Source organism: Lithobates pipiens, unplaced genomic scaffold (genome assembly GCF_037356315.1).
Source record: "Lithobates pipiens isolate NorthernLeopardFrog02 unplaced genomic scaffold, aLitPip1_a1.2 Scaffold_16, whole genome shotgun sequence".
Lineage (NCBI taxonomy): Eukaryota > Metazoa > Chordata > Amphibia > Anura > Ranidae > Lithobates > Lithobates pipiens.
Window position 1 is genome coordinate 496035675 of NW_027507748.1, and position 14690 is coordinate 496050364.

At 40.5% G+C, this 14690-nt stretch overlaps 1 long non-coding RNA gene across 2 annotated transcripts in view; it reads right to left on the reverse strand.

Moving 5' to 3' along the window:
- The window catches only part of LOC143983407 (uncharacterized), a 450976-nt gene that overhangs the window by 165808 nt on the left and 270478 nt on the right, over positions 1 to 14690 (reverse strand). For both annotated transcript variants that reach the window (XR_013274604.1, XR_013274603.1), the window contains one exon: positions 3054 to 3128. This is a non-coding gene — a long non-coding RNA (uncharacterized LOC143983407). The remainder of the gene's footprint in view (positions 1 to 3053; positions 3129 to 14690) is intronic.

Genomic DNA, 14690 nt, shown 5'->3' on the forward strand with positions numbered 1-14690 from the left:
GTTTCTACTTTTTGCTTTCCATGAATTGAATGAAACATTCCATAACATGTGATCCTAAAAATAAAATAGCCCTATAAACATTTGACCAAAAGAATTAAAGAACATTGGACCTAAAGAGACAATGGGGCTGATACAAAGGGTTTGTGCCATGAGTTGCGGCGCACGCCGACGCGCAACAGCCGTTTTCGTATTCACAAAGCATTTGCGCCTGTAACACAGCAAAATTCCCTATTTACTATTAGCAGGCCGGCGCATAGGCGGCCGCGATCTGTGCGCCGCTATAGACCTGGTGCACGCATTCTTCAACTCAGAATTAAAAGAAGCTGGAAGTGCCAATATTATGGGGGTGATGTGGGTGATGTGAGGAAGTATAGATATAGCTGTCCAAGTAACAAATATGGCCAAAATACAATGGAAAAGTAACTTTCTCTGAGCAAGCTTGCTGCGCCTGCAAATACACTTGAAACTGCGCTAGGTCAATTTATGCACTGCACATGTACAAGCCGCATTTGCGCCGCTTGAATGCTCTGGTTCACTGCGATAGCAAAATCTTAGTAAATGTCAAGCCGTGTACATTCACTTTTTTTTGTGCTGGTTCACTTCTATGGGGTTTTTTTTAAGGCTATTTGCACACAGGTCATGTTAGCATTAAGAAAAAAAAATGAAGAAAAAAAAATGCGTGGGGGTCCCTCGAAATTCCATACCAGGCCCTTCAGGTCTGATATGGATATTAAGGGCAACCCCATGCCAAAAAAAATGGCGTGGGGTCCCCCTCAAAACAAATACCAGGCACTTCAGGTCTGGCATGGATTTTAAGGGGAACCCCACACAAAAAAAAATGGCGTGGGGGTCCCCCTCATTTTTAACACTTTTGTCACTTTCTTGGTGAAATGGTAAGGGTACTTTTGTACCCCCTTACCATTTCACACAGGGGGGAGGCCAGGATCTGGGGGTCCCCTTGTTAAAGGGGGCTTCCAGATTCTGATAAGCCCCCCGCCCGCAGACCTCCACAACCACCGGCCAGGGTTGTGGGGAGGAGGCCCTTGTCCTCATCAACATGCGGACAAGGTGCTTTGGGGGGGACTCCAAAGCATACTCCCAATGTTGAGGGCATGTGGCCTGGTACAGTACAGGAGGAGGGGCGCTCTCTCCTCCCCCATCTTTTACTGTGGCCTGCCAGGTTGCATGCTCGGATAAGGGTCTAGTATGGATTTTGAGGGGGATCCCCATGCCATTTTTTTGGCACGGGGTTCCCCTTAAAATCCATGCTAGACATCTTTGTGGCCTTTGATACTGTTGACCACCAGCTCCTTCTCAATAAACTCCACGTCCTTGGCCTCCAAGATTCTGCTCTATCCTGGTTCTATAATGGAAGAAATGGCTGCACTACGTAATCGATCAAAATTCTTTTATTCAGAACATCCCAAGTGTTGACAAAAACAGAGAACTGGTAGACATTTCAGGTGCACTTAATCATTACACAGAAATAACAGCATAACCATCCTTATAACGCCCCACCTAATTGTGTGGCAGGTGACACTAATCATTGATTTGCATGCTTCCTGTTGCATGTGATTCAGGTATGACTAAAAAGAAAGAACCTATAACAAAACACATACATATCTGCCTATGTCGCATATAAACATGTATAAATAAACAAGTGAAAAGATCATGTGCTATCCTGGTTCTCCTATCACATTTCAGTGTTACCTGTAACTCTGTCTTCTCTACACTTCCTCTTTCTGTAGAGGTCCCCCAGGGCTCTGTCCTTGGACTCCTACTCTTCTCTATCTATACCTCCTCTCTTTTGTCACTTGATAATCTCCCATGGCTTCCAAAACCATCTCTAAGCTGATGACACCCAAATCTATCTGCCTACTCCTCACCCATTCAGTCTCCTCTTGCATTACTAATTTACGAAACTTACTAACTGGCATATAAATATGGATGTTGCACTACTTTCTTGAACAAAATTTTTAAAGCTGAGCTCATGAAAAAATTTAACTATCAGTCCCTCCCTTTCTGCCAGGGCATTAGGTGTAATCCTAGACTCTGAACTGTCCTTTCGGTCCCAAATACAATTGCTGTCAAAAGCTTGTTGACTTCAGCTCTGTAACATCTCTAAAATGCGCCCCTTTTTTAATGAATGAAACCCCCAAGATACTCATTCACTCCCTCGTTATCTCTCATCTTGACTATTACAATTCCTTTCTCATAGGCCTACCTCTCCACAGGCTATTCCCACTTCAGTCTATCATGAATGCTGCTGCTAGTCTCATTCACCTTACTAACCACTCATTGTCTGCCACACCTTCACATTTCATATTACAAACATTACAGGTATTATTCATGACTTTCAAACAAATGCTAAAACATTTGCACAGTATGTTTTTTACAAATAGACCCTTTAATATCTTCCATGTGTTATTTAATGCTAAATTCCTTAGAGAGTAGATATTATTACCATAGCCTAGTGAATACAGTGAAACAGTGTTCACTTAAAATATCCAATCATGTGCAAGGAAAAATATATATTTTTTAAGTCTCCTGCCCATGATTGGGCATTGACAGTCAACATAGCTTCACTTTGCTAAATTATCATTTTCTATTGGTTTAGTGAATCGACCCCAGTTTCTTTTATTTTTATTTTTTCTTTGCATAGTGAATTATCCCAAGCAGCACTCCGAATTAATATTTCTTTACTGCAAGTTAATTTTTCAAGTGTACTAAACTAAATGCATGATAAATGGAAGCAAATTAGACATATTACTTTGCACAGGAGACGTTATTGACCTATTCTAAAATGCATTATAAGCTCAGTTTAAAGGTAGAAGATTCACGGTAATTGATCAGCAGGAACACTAATGTTCTCAGCATCAATAAGTCTGTTCATTCCTTCACTGGTAATATTACAGCTTTTTAGATTATGTTCACAAAGCATTCAAAAAACACAACCTTACAAAATAAATTACATGGCTTAAAGTCAATTACATTTTCATTTAAACAAAACATATAGTATGTAATATATATAGGGAGAAAACTGCTGGACTAACCTAAATATTTTTTTTCTTGTTCCACAGTTGTCCATCTCCTCAACTCTCTGTTAGATCATCATGACAGAAAACTTCCTAAAAAAATAAATAAAGGTTCATGTTAATTAATCAGTTGAAAGAAGAACAAAACTTCCAGTAATAAGTATCTGTTTATTTCATGTCTTACTTGTACTGAAACATTTTAACCCAAAGGTCCACCCTTCCACTTTACCTTCTTCAGATACTGATAACAATACCTTGGGCTACACTTGAAAATTCACTAGCCATGACTGTTTTTCATTGCATCTTTTATACCAATAAGCAATAAAGAAACACGTTTAAACTTAAAGGACCACTCCCATTAACCCAATCAATTCAATCTACTCATATAAAAAAAAAAAATACCACATTTAAATGTTCAGTCAGCCCAGAAATACAGCACTCTGAAACTTTATGCAAACTTTTACTCTTTGAAACTTTATGCAAACTTTTACTCTTTGAAACTTTATGCAAACTCTTTCTCTAAAATTTCAACTCAGTCAAGTAATTACCAGACCATTGTTCCTAATGTTTACTGACAGTCTACTGACTGGAATGGTACCAGCTGATTAGAGAAAAGCCAATGTAGCACCAATATTTAAAAAGGGTCCAAAATACATCCCTGGGAATTACAGACCAGTTAGTGTAACATCAATAGTATACAAGCTCTTGGAGGGGATGATAAGGGAATATATAAAAGATTTTAATAATGAGAGCAGTAATCAACATGGATTCATGAAGAATCATTCTTGCTAAACCAATCTATTAACATTCTATGAGGAGGTGAGTTGCCATCTAGATAAAGGAAGGCTCATAGACGTGGTGTTTCCGGATTTGGCAAAAGCATTTGGCACGGTTCCCTATAAACGTTTACTGTACAAAATAAGGTCCATTGGACCATAGGATGAGTACATGGATTGAAAACCGGCTACAAGGGCGAGTTCAGAGGGTGATGATAAATAGGGAGTACTCAGAATGGTCAGGGGTGGGTGGTAGCGTCCCCCAGGGTAATGTGCTTGGATCAATCCTATTTATTTTGTTCATAAATGACCTGGAGGATGGGGTGAACAGTTCAAAGTCTGTATTTGTGGACAATACTAAGCTAAGCAGGGCAATAACTTCTCTGCAGGATGTGGAAACCTTGCAAAAAGATCTGAACAAATTAATGGGATGGGCAACTACATGGCAAATGAGGTTTAATGTAGAAAAATGGAAAATAACACATATGGGTGGCAAAAATATGAATGCAATCTATACACTGCGGGGAGAACCTCTGGGGGAATCTAGGATGGAAAAGGACCTGGGGTCCTAGTAGATGATAGGCTCAGCAATGCCATGCAATGCCAAGCTGCTACTTACAAAGCAAACAGAATATTGGCATGTATTAAAAAGGGGATCCACTCCAGAGATAAAATGATAATTCTCCCACTCTACAAGACTCTGGTCTGGCCGCACCTAAAGTATGCTGTCCAGTTCTGGGCACCAGTCCTCAGGAAGAATGTACTGGAAATGGAGCGAGTACAAAGAAGGGCCACAAAACTAATAAAGGGTCTGGAGGATATTAGTTATGAGCAAAGGTTGCAAGCACTGAACTTATTCTCTCTGGAGAAGAGATGCTTGAGAGGGAATATGATTTCAATTTATAAATACCATACTGGTGACCCCAAAATTGGGATTAAACTTTTTCATGGAAGGGAGTTTAACAAGACATGTGGCCACTCATTAAAATTAAAAAGAGGTTTAACCTTAAACTACGTAGAGGGTTCTTTACTGTAAGAGTGGCAAGGATGTGGAATTCCCTTCTACAGAGGTGGTGGTCTCAGCAGGGAAAATCGATAGTTTCAAAAAGCTATTAGATAAGCACCTGAATGACCACAATATACAGGGATATACAATGAAATACTGACATATAATCACACACATAGGTTGGACTTGATGGACTTGTGTCTTTTTTCAACCTCACCTACTATGTAACTATATATATAACTTATCCATATCCACTTAATTTCCCAATCCTTCATAAAGGTCATTGTGATCTCCCATTAAATGAAAATAACAATGTCAGGAGGTGGTTTTAAGCAGTGGCGGTGTGTCCATAAGGGCACATGGCACCGCCTCTTCTCTCCAACCACCCCCCATATGACCAATCGATAGATTCATGCATTGTATGAATCTATTCCTGGCTGCCATCTCCTATTCAGGCGCACGGCCCCTTTTAGGGAGCTGAGCGCCTAAATTACAGTGGTGGGGGTTGTTTTTGAAGCATCTGATTAGAGCCATAGGCTCTAATAAGTGTCAAAAAAGTTGACCTGTGAGCGCCATGCTTGGCACTTGCAGTTCACCCAGGTGTGTTAGAAAAGAAAATTAATATTTGCTTTCCTAACACTGAACCACCTCTCTGCCAATCAGGTGCTTGGGTCTGTTACCCATCACCTGATTGGCTGAAACGACAGGCGCTGTGATTGGACACCTTTCAGGTGTCCAATCATAGGAGGTGACGGGAGGAGTTTATGGGAGAAGACACCAAGGACATGTAGGATCATGGAGGACACCGCTTGCCACAGTCACTCGCTGCCCCACTGAGACAGGGTAAGTGCTGGGCAGACAGCGAGCAGGCGGGGGGCACAGTGGCAGCATTGGATGGGCACATTGGCAGAATTTGATGGCACAGTGGGAGCATTTGATGACACAGTGGCAGCATTTGATGGGCACAGTGGGAGCATTTGATGGCACAGTGGCAGCATTTGATGGGCACAGTGGCAGAATTTGATGGGCACAGTGGGAGCATGTGATGGGCACAGTGGCAGAATTTGATGGCACAGTGACAGCATTTGATGGGCACAGTGGCAGCGTTTGATGGCACAGTGGCAGCATTTGATGGGCACAGTGGCTGCATTTGATGGCACAGTGGGAGCATTTGATGGCACAGTGGCAGCATTTGATGGGCACAGTGGGAGCATTTGATGGCACAGTGGCAGCATTTGATGGGCACAGTGGCAGAATTTGATGGGCACAGTGGGAGCATGTGATGGGCACAGTGGCAGAATTTGATGGCACAGTGACAGCATTTGATGGGCACAGTGGCAGCGTTTGATGGCACAGTGGCAGCATTCGATAGGCACAGTGGCAGCATTTGATGGCACAGTGGGAGCATTTGATGGCACAGTGGGATCATTTGATTTCACAGTGGCAGCATTTGATGGGCACAGTGGGAGCATTTGATGGCACAGTGGCAGCGTTTGATGCGCACAGTGGCTGCGTTTGATGGGCACAGTGGCGGCAATTGATTGGCACAGTGGCTGCGTTTGATGGGCGTAGTGAGGCTGCAATTGATGGGGTTTTTTTCAGAATTTTACAGATTTTTTGCGCCCCCCCCCCCCCCCCCAAAAAAAAAAAAATTTTAAGCACCAGCGGCCACTGGCTGTAAGTGTGACCAAGCTTGACTTTACTAGAAAAGTCAAGATTTGCATATATCTTCAACTGCCTACATCTCTAGCATATATTTGACAAGGTTTAAAAGAAAGCAACCAATAAGTATACCAATTGAATGAATAAATGAAAAATGAAGAAAAATAAAGACAACAAGAGATGAGCGCTTCTGGAGCATTTTTCACTGGAACTTGTGTCCAATTCCACTTCAATAGACTTTTTATCCTCTGTGATCCGCTTTTCTAATGCAATGACTAATTATTTTCCAGTATTCTAACATTTTCTGACTCTGCCTCACTATCTTAATTCAGTGCTCCACTGCTTCCTTCATCTATTGGTCAGTTTTCCAGTAACTGGATTTTCAGTAATTTCTGTAAACCTATGCTCTATTTTCCCTTTGTTTCTCCTTTACATCACTTCTATTATAGTGTTGTTCATCTGTCCCTCCAGTTTTCCACTGTTTTCAAACAATACCCCTGTCACCCATGTCTTTATTCATGGTCTTGGAGGCAGCATTTGTGGGAAGCCCCTGCTTTACAGAGAGCCTCAGTGCTGAACAACTTACAGTAAGTTGGTTATTAACCAAGTGTTTAGCATAAATTCCAAGGAAGCAGAAACAAACTTTGGATGAGATATTGAGCAACAAAGGTCCAACAACAATCCAATGATGGTGTCAGCAATGGCTCACAGTTGTGTGGTTGAGCTGTATGAAGTTTCCCCTTAGATTAAAGTCATAAGGATGAGGAACCTAGAAGGCAACCATTGTTCCCAAATGGATGGACCCCTATATTATTAGACAATGGATTGTACTTTATTGTACACTTTAAACTTATGTGACTAGCTTGCATTCTCATCAACAAGGTTCTATGCCTACATCTATTCTGATATGTACTTAAAATAAAGTAAGCAAACATGACTCTTCTATAGGTGTTTTGTACTAGTGTGGTCATCCTATTATTTATTGTCACAGATTTTAGCTTGCTACGTTATTTTCTGTCTAATTGGTAAGTTAAAAAATACATAGAGTTTACCTCCAAAATCTGTATGTTAAACATACTACTAAACACAAAATACAATTTAGTTGTGGAAGTTCAAATGGGTAAATGTGGAATTACATAGTTTCCTTATGTTAGCAATAGTTTCTTTTTAGGCAGGCCCCCCTAGATTATTGCCAATTAGATTTTAAACTTATTCAAGTCCCATAATCACTTGAATCACTTGCGTTTTCATAAATTATTCTATCTATCTATCTATCTATCTATCTATCTATCTATCTATCTATCTATCTATCTAAGTTAATTTTGTTTAATTACTTAAGCATATCCATGATTAAACACAACACTTCACGTGAATCAGCAGGGCTTATGGCAACTTAACCAAATCAAATAATTATTATCAGTAACAAAAAGTACCACTAGCTTGCTATTAATGAAAATGATTTGTTAGACATTCTAGAAAACCTGGTCTGTGTTTACCAGTCATTGGAGACTGCAATGTGTGTTGTTTTCAATAAGACTGACCTTGTCTGATAGACTTGTGAGATATGAGAATCAGCACATCAAACAATTAGGCCGAGCCTGCATATATGATGGGCTGATGACTGGGTAGATAAAGCTATTTTCCTAATAACACACACCTTTTCTACCTACGCATCAGTACAGCCTTTTGCTTGAGACTATGTACACACATGTACTTGTGTATTATCTATTCCTCCACCCCTGTTTCCTAGCCTCTTTCCATCTAATGCCTTTTTTTCAAATGCTACATGCTTAGTTTACTGTTAACTTGGCTGTCATATGCATGCACACGGAGAGTGCAAATGCACATCACACCATCTGGTACCATAGAAACCTGCTCACCCTGAGGAGAGGGACCAGAGTCAAAAACGCATTATCGCAGATCACTGCACAGGATTACACTGTTCCATGGTATTCTACTAGTCAAAAGCTATTAATACAACCTTGAGTAGGGATGAGCCGAACACCCCCCAGTTCGGTTCGAACCAGAACCTGCGAACGGACCGAAAGTTTGCACGAACGTTAGAACCCTATTAATTACAATGGACGCGAACGTTCGAAATCTAAAGTGCTAATTATAATGGCCAATATGCATGTTATTGTCCTAAAAAAGGTTTGGGGACCCGGATCCTGCCCCAGCGGACATGTATCAATGCAGAAGGAAGTTTTAAAAACTGATGTTTTTTCTGGAGCAGTCATTTTAATGATGCATAAAGTGAAAAAAAAGTATAAATATAAAAAGTGAAATATTCCTTTAAATATCGTACCTGGGGGGTGTCTAAAGTATGCCCGTGAAGTGGCATGTGTTTCCCATGTTTAGAACAGTCCCTGCACAAAATTACATTTGTAAAGGCAAAAAAGCTATTTAAAACTGCTTTGCGACTTTAATGTAATGTCTTGTCCTTGCAATATGTTTGAAAATCTTTGAGAAAAATGGCATGGCTACCCCATCAGCCCCCCTACCCCAGCCCATTACCAGCCCCTTTGGGTCTTGTATGGATATTAAGGGGAACTCCGCACCCAAAATATGTTATGTTAATGTTAGGCAGATGCCTGTGTTGCACAAATGAACTACACAACACCAGCAACGAGGGGGTAGATTCAGGTGCATGCTGTGCAGGAGGCACACTACACTGACTGAATATTAGGCAGATGCCTGTGTTGCACAAATCAACTACACAACACCAGCAATGAGGGGGGGTATATTCAGGTGTATGCTGTGCAGGAGGCACATTACACCCACTGTAACAGCGCTAGATTAGGAAGAAAATCAAAGCTGACACTGTCCCTGCCTATCCCGCTCTCTCCCTGAACACTACACTCACTGTAACAGAGCTATCTAAAGAAGTAAAGCACAGCTGACCCTGTCCCTGCCTATCCTGCTCTCTCCCTGAACACTACACTCCCTGTAACAGAACTATCTAAAGAAGTAAAGCACAGCTGACACTGTCCCTGCCTATCCTTCTCTCTATGAACGCCGCAACACACTACACAAGGCCGCCGCGCTGGCAGCCTTATATAGTGTGGGCATGTACTAAACCCCCTGAGCTATAATTGGCCACAGGCATCCAACCTGTGGCCAATTATGGCTCTCCTCGCTTCCGGCGCTGTGATTGGCCAAGCATGCGGGGTCACAGTGCATGCTTGGCCAATCATCAGCCAGCAATGCACTGCGACTGGCGCAGTGCATTGTGGGCCGTTCATATCACACGAATTTGATGCGAACGGCCCACAAAGTTCTGGTTTCGATGAACGGACGAACGGCCGATGTTCGATTCGAACATGGGTTCGAATCGAACACTGGGCTCATCCCTAACCTTGAGGTAAGTGCCCAGAGAAAAAAATCACAGTTTGCCTTTGCTAGCACATGTTAAAGCTTATTAAAATTTGTATTCATTCAGTAATTCTTGAACCAATTAACTGCTAATACATTATTTGACTCTAGAAGTTGACAGATATTGAAAGCATCCTGTAGTCTATATGTCTTTTATACATATTATAGGCATTTGAAATATAAAGCTAATCTACAAGATGCTCACCAGAAATATGTGCATATATACTACTATATGTTTGTTCAGATGTAAGAACTTATACCCATATGTAGTGTTGGGCTGAACACCCCCAGTTCAGTTTGTGCCAGAAATCTCAAACATCGCAAAAGTTCGGACCCAAACTATGAACCCTAATAAATTCTAAAGTTTGGACCCAAACTTTAAAAATCAAGTGCCCATTTTGAAGGCTTATATGCAAGCTATTGGCCATAAAACGGGTATGGGTGCCCAGGTACTGCCCTGGGGGACATGTACCAATGCAAATTTTTTTTTTGAAAAGATTGTTTTTACAGGTGCAGTGATTTAAACCACTTCCAGACTGCTGCATGCCAATATACGTCCTAACTTCGAAGAGGAATATCGTTGTTATGGCAGCAGCTAGCAGCTATGGCACTGTGAGATCACTTTATCGGAACCGGGAGAGGGGCCCCCCCTCCCGTCACTCTCCGATGCCCTCCCCCACTTACCGGAGCCATCAGCAGCGGCAGAGGTGATCGGATCCTATGACGTCACTGGCATGGAGATGAGTGAGGGGAAGATGGCCCCACCCATTTCCATGCCATTGCAGGGAGGAAGCAACGTCAAAACTTCACTTCTTCCCATAGGTCTTAAAGGGCCATTTTTTTTAAATGACAAAAAAATGTAATTTTTTTTATTGCATTTTTGTGTAAATATGAGATCTGAGGTCTTTTTGACCCCAGATCTCATATTTAAAAGGTCCCGTCATGCTTTTTTTCTATTACAAGGGATGTTTACAATCCTTGTAATAGGAATAAAAGTGACACAAATTTTCTTAAAAGAACAGTGTGAAAATAAAAAATGAAAGGTAAAATAAATAAGAAAAAAAAATGTAAACGCGCCCCGTCCTGCTGAGCTTGCGTGCAGAAGTGAACACATACCTGAGTAGCGCCCGCATATGAAAACGGTGTTCAAACCACATATGTGATGTATCACCATGATTGGTAGAGTGTGATCAATAATTCTAGCCCTAGACCTCCTCTCTAACTCAAAACATGCAACCTGTAGAATTTTTAAAGCATCGCCTATGGAGATTTTTAAGGGTAAAAGTTTGTGGCCATTCCACAAGCGGGTGCAATTTTGAAGCGTGACATGTTGAGTATCAATTTACTTGGCATAACATTATCTTTCACAATATAAAAAAATGGGCCAACTTTACTGTTGCCTTATTTTTTTTTGTGAAAAATGTGTGCTTGTAAAATCACTGTGCAAATACGATGTGATAGAAAGTATTGCAACAAACGCCATTTTATTCTCTAGGGTGTTAGAAAAAACATGTATAATGTTTGGGGTTATAAGTAATTTTCTAGCAAAAAAAAACAGTTTTTAACTTGTAAACAACAAATCTCAAAAAGAGGCTCAGTCCTTAAGTGGTTAATGATTCTTAAAGTGAAATACTAAAAATAAAAAAAATATTTTAAATATAATGCCTGAGGATCCCCTTAGTCTGCCTGTAAAGTTGTGCATCTGTACCATATATAGAACCTGTTGCAGCAAAACTGACATTTATAAAGAAAAAAAAAGACAACACTAATACAAAAATGTAAAAAAAAAAAAAACAGCATGGGGTCTAATCCATACCAACCAACTATGCAGCACGCAGTGCATTGTGAAGCGCTCGGCGGGCAAACATCCCACCCAGTGTCCCGCAAATCCAGGTGTTTGCCGGACGGGCAAACAGGCAATGTTTTGGGCCAAACTTTTGCTTGGCTCAAACTGTTCTTCCAACTTTACCCATATATTTTAAGGTTATTAAACCAGTACTGAATACAGATAATCTTTGGGATTGGGCTGAAAAAGAGATTGACTAAAATGCTAGCTGTTCAAGGTTCACTGAATGGCCAAACTAAAATGCCAAATTTTGCCTGTTAGCAGGTACCAAACCTTTGGCTGCTATTGCAACTGGAAGTCATTCATTTCGTGGCAGTAACACTACCTCCACTAAAGGAATGATTTATTAGCCCACCCACTAGCTTATTTCATATAATAAACAAGCCAATGGTAACCTGGGTGATGTCATTGACCAATATAGTCATGACCATGGGGCATTCCCCACCCTGCAGATGCATACATACAAGGGACATGTTTTTTGTGGCTGCAGGCTGTCGAATATCTGGGCTGCAGATGATTGACATATAGAGGTACCCTTTAGTCATTCATGTATGTGGAAAATAAATCTGGGGGTTCCCTTATTTTAATGGGAGCTTTCAGATTCTATTGAATCTTCACCAAGCAAACTTCAATGTCCACTGGGTCAGGGATGTGAAGAAAGCACCTTGTATCAATAAACACGGGGACAATGTGATTTGCCAGTAAGGGGACCCTGGCAAGGTACAATCCTGGTCTATGTGTTTTGTTTTGCTGTTAGCTGATTCTGGGTCACAGGAGAGCACACATGACCCAAAAGTGAAGTATGATCAAAAAAGCTTTGACCATACATCCATTTTAATAAAGGACTTTGTTGTGATGTTTGTTTACTATTTTATGTTTTTTTAAGCATTTTTTGTCAATGAGTAACCAGGAGTACTATGTACTTCTTACTCATTCACCTGGGGAGGGGGATAACTTGGAGCCCCTTACAATCCATAGCATTCATCATTTAGACAATATAAAATGTATTTTTTTCATTGTAAATTTCACTTTTGCTTTAGTACATTGTACAGGTACTCCGTTTAATGTGCATGTTTAAGGCATCCCCCAAGCATATCAGCCATTGGCTGAGAGCGCTGATCAGTTGGCTTCTGTCAGACCCGCTGCCATAAACACAGGCCGAATGTCGGCAGGTCTTTATTGAACCGGCCGATTTTGGCCAGCATTTTGCCAGATGTACGGGATTTACTGTCAGCATGTGCCTTGTCAGCAACTGAACAATAATTGATTGGCTGCTTGTACTGCTCTTTCCTCCCACACTCCAGCCCTGCTGTACAGGGACTACAAGATGATGATACTAGGTTCAATTCAGACAATACAGAGGTGCATCAATCTGTATCTTTTATATCTGCCTAGAGTTCAGTATGCATTCAAAAGCCTTCACAGTCATATATGTATAATGATAAATAAACCCAAGGCATTATAAATTGTAATAACTCAAAAAGTCCTACATTAAAAGTTCCACTTACTTATTTCAAACTGCAATGAAATTGAGCTGCCCTACTATAAGCCTTACACCCCTTGGCAAATTAAAACATAAAAACATAATTAAAACATAAAACATAACAGTACACAATATCATTATAAATACAGTATTGGTTGAGGAGTTGGGTAATATATTTAGCAGATGACATATTCCTTGCAAAAGGGCAAGATAGAGCCCCTGAAATATAAGTGCGATCGCTTATACACATTTGGTTTACTTGCAAGGAATTCCTTTTTATCAATTTATACTGGAGACTCATTTTTTAACTAGAATATCTGTATGCAGCACTGCAATACTTACTATTAACCACTTCAGCCCCAGACCAATTAACAGCCTAAGAACCAGAGGTCTTTTTACAATTTCGCACTGCACTGCTTTAACTGGTAATTGCGCGGTCATGCAATGTTGTACCCAAACGAAATTTGCGTCCTTTTCTTCCCACAAATAGAGCTTTCTTTTGATGGTATTTGATTGCCTCTGCAATTTTAATTTTTTGCGATATAAATGGAAAAAGACCGAAAATTTTGAGAAAAAATGATATTTTCTACTTTTTGTTATAAGAAAAATCGAATAAACTCAATTTTAGTCATACATTTAGGGCAAAATTTATTCAGCCACATGTCTTTAGTTAAAAAAAAATGTCAATAAGCATATATTTATTGGTTTGCGCAAAAGTTATAGCGTCTACAAACTAGAGTACATTTTCTGGAATTTACAACTGCCTATCTCATTTCTTGAGGTGCTAAAATGGCAGGGCAGTACAACCCCCCCCCCCCAAATGACCCCATTTTGGAAAGTAGACACCCCAAGGAAGTTGTGGAGAGGCATGTTGAGCCCATTGAATATTTTTTTTTTTGTCCCAAGTGATTGAATAATGACACAAAAAAAAAAAAAGTTTACAAAAAGTTGTCACTAAATGATATATTGCTCACACATGCCATAGTTATATGTGGAATTGTACCCCAAAATATATTCTGCTGCTTCTCCTGAGTACAGGGATACCACATATGTGGGACTTTTTGGGAGTCTAGCCGCGTACGGCACCCCGAAAATCAATCACTGCCTTCAGGATTTCTAAGGGTGCAAATTTTTGATTTCACTCCTCACTACCTATCACAGTTTTGAAGGCCATAAAATGCCAAAATAACACAACCCCCCCCCCCCCCAAATTACCCCATTTTGGAAAGTAGACACCCCAAGGAAGTTGTGGAGAGGCATGTTGAGCCCATTGAATATTTTTTTTTTGTCCCAAGTGATTGAATAATGACACATAAAAAAAAAAAAAGTTTAAAAAAAGTTGTCACTAAATGATATATTGCTCACACATGCCATAGTTATATGTGGAATTGCACCCCAAAATATATTCTGCTGCTTCTCCTGAGTACGAGGATACCACATATGTGGGGCTTTTTGGGAGTCTAGCTGCGTACGGCACCCCGAAAACCAATCACTGCCTTCAGGGTTTCTA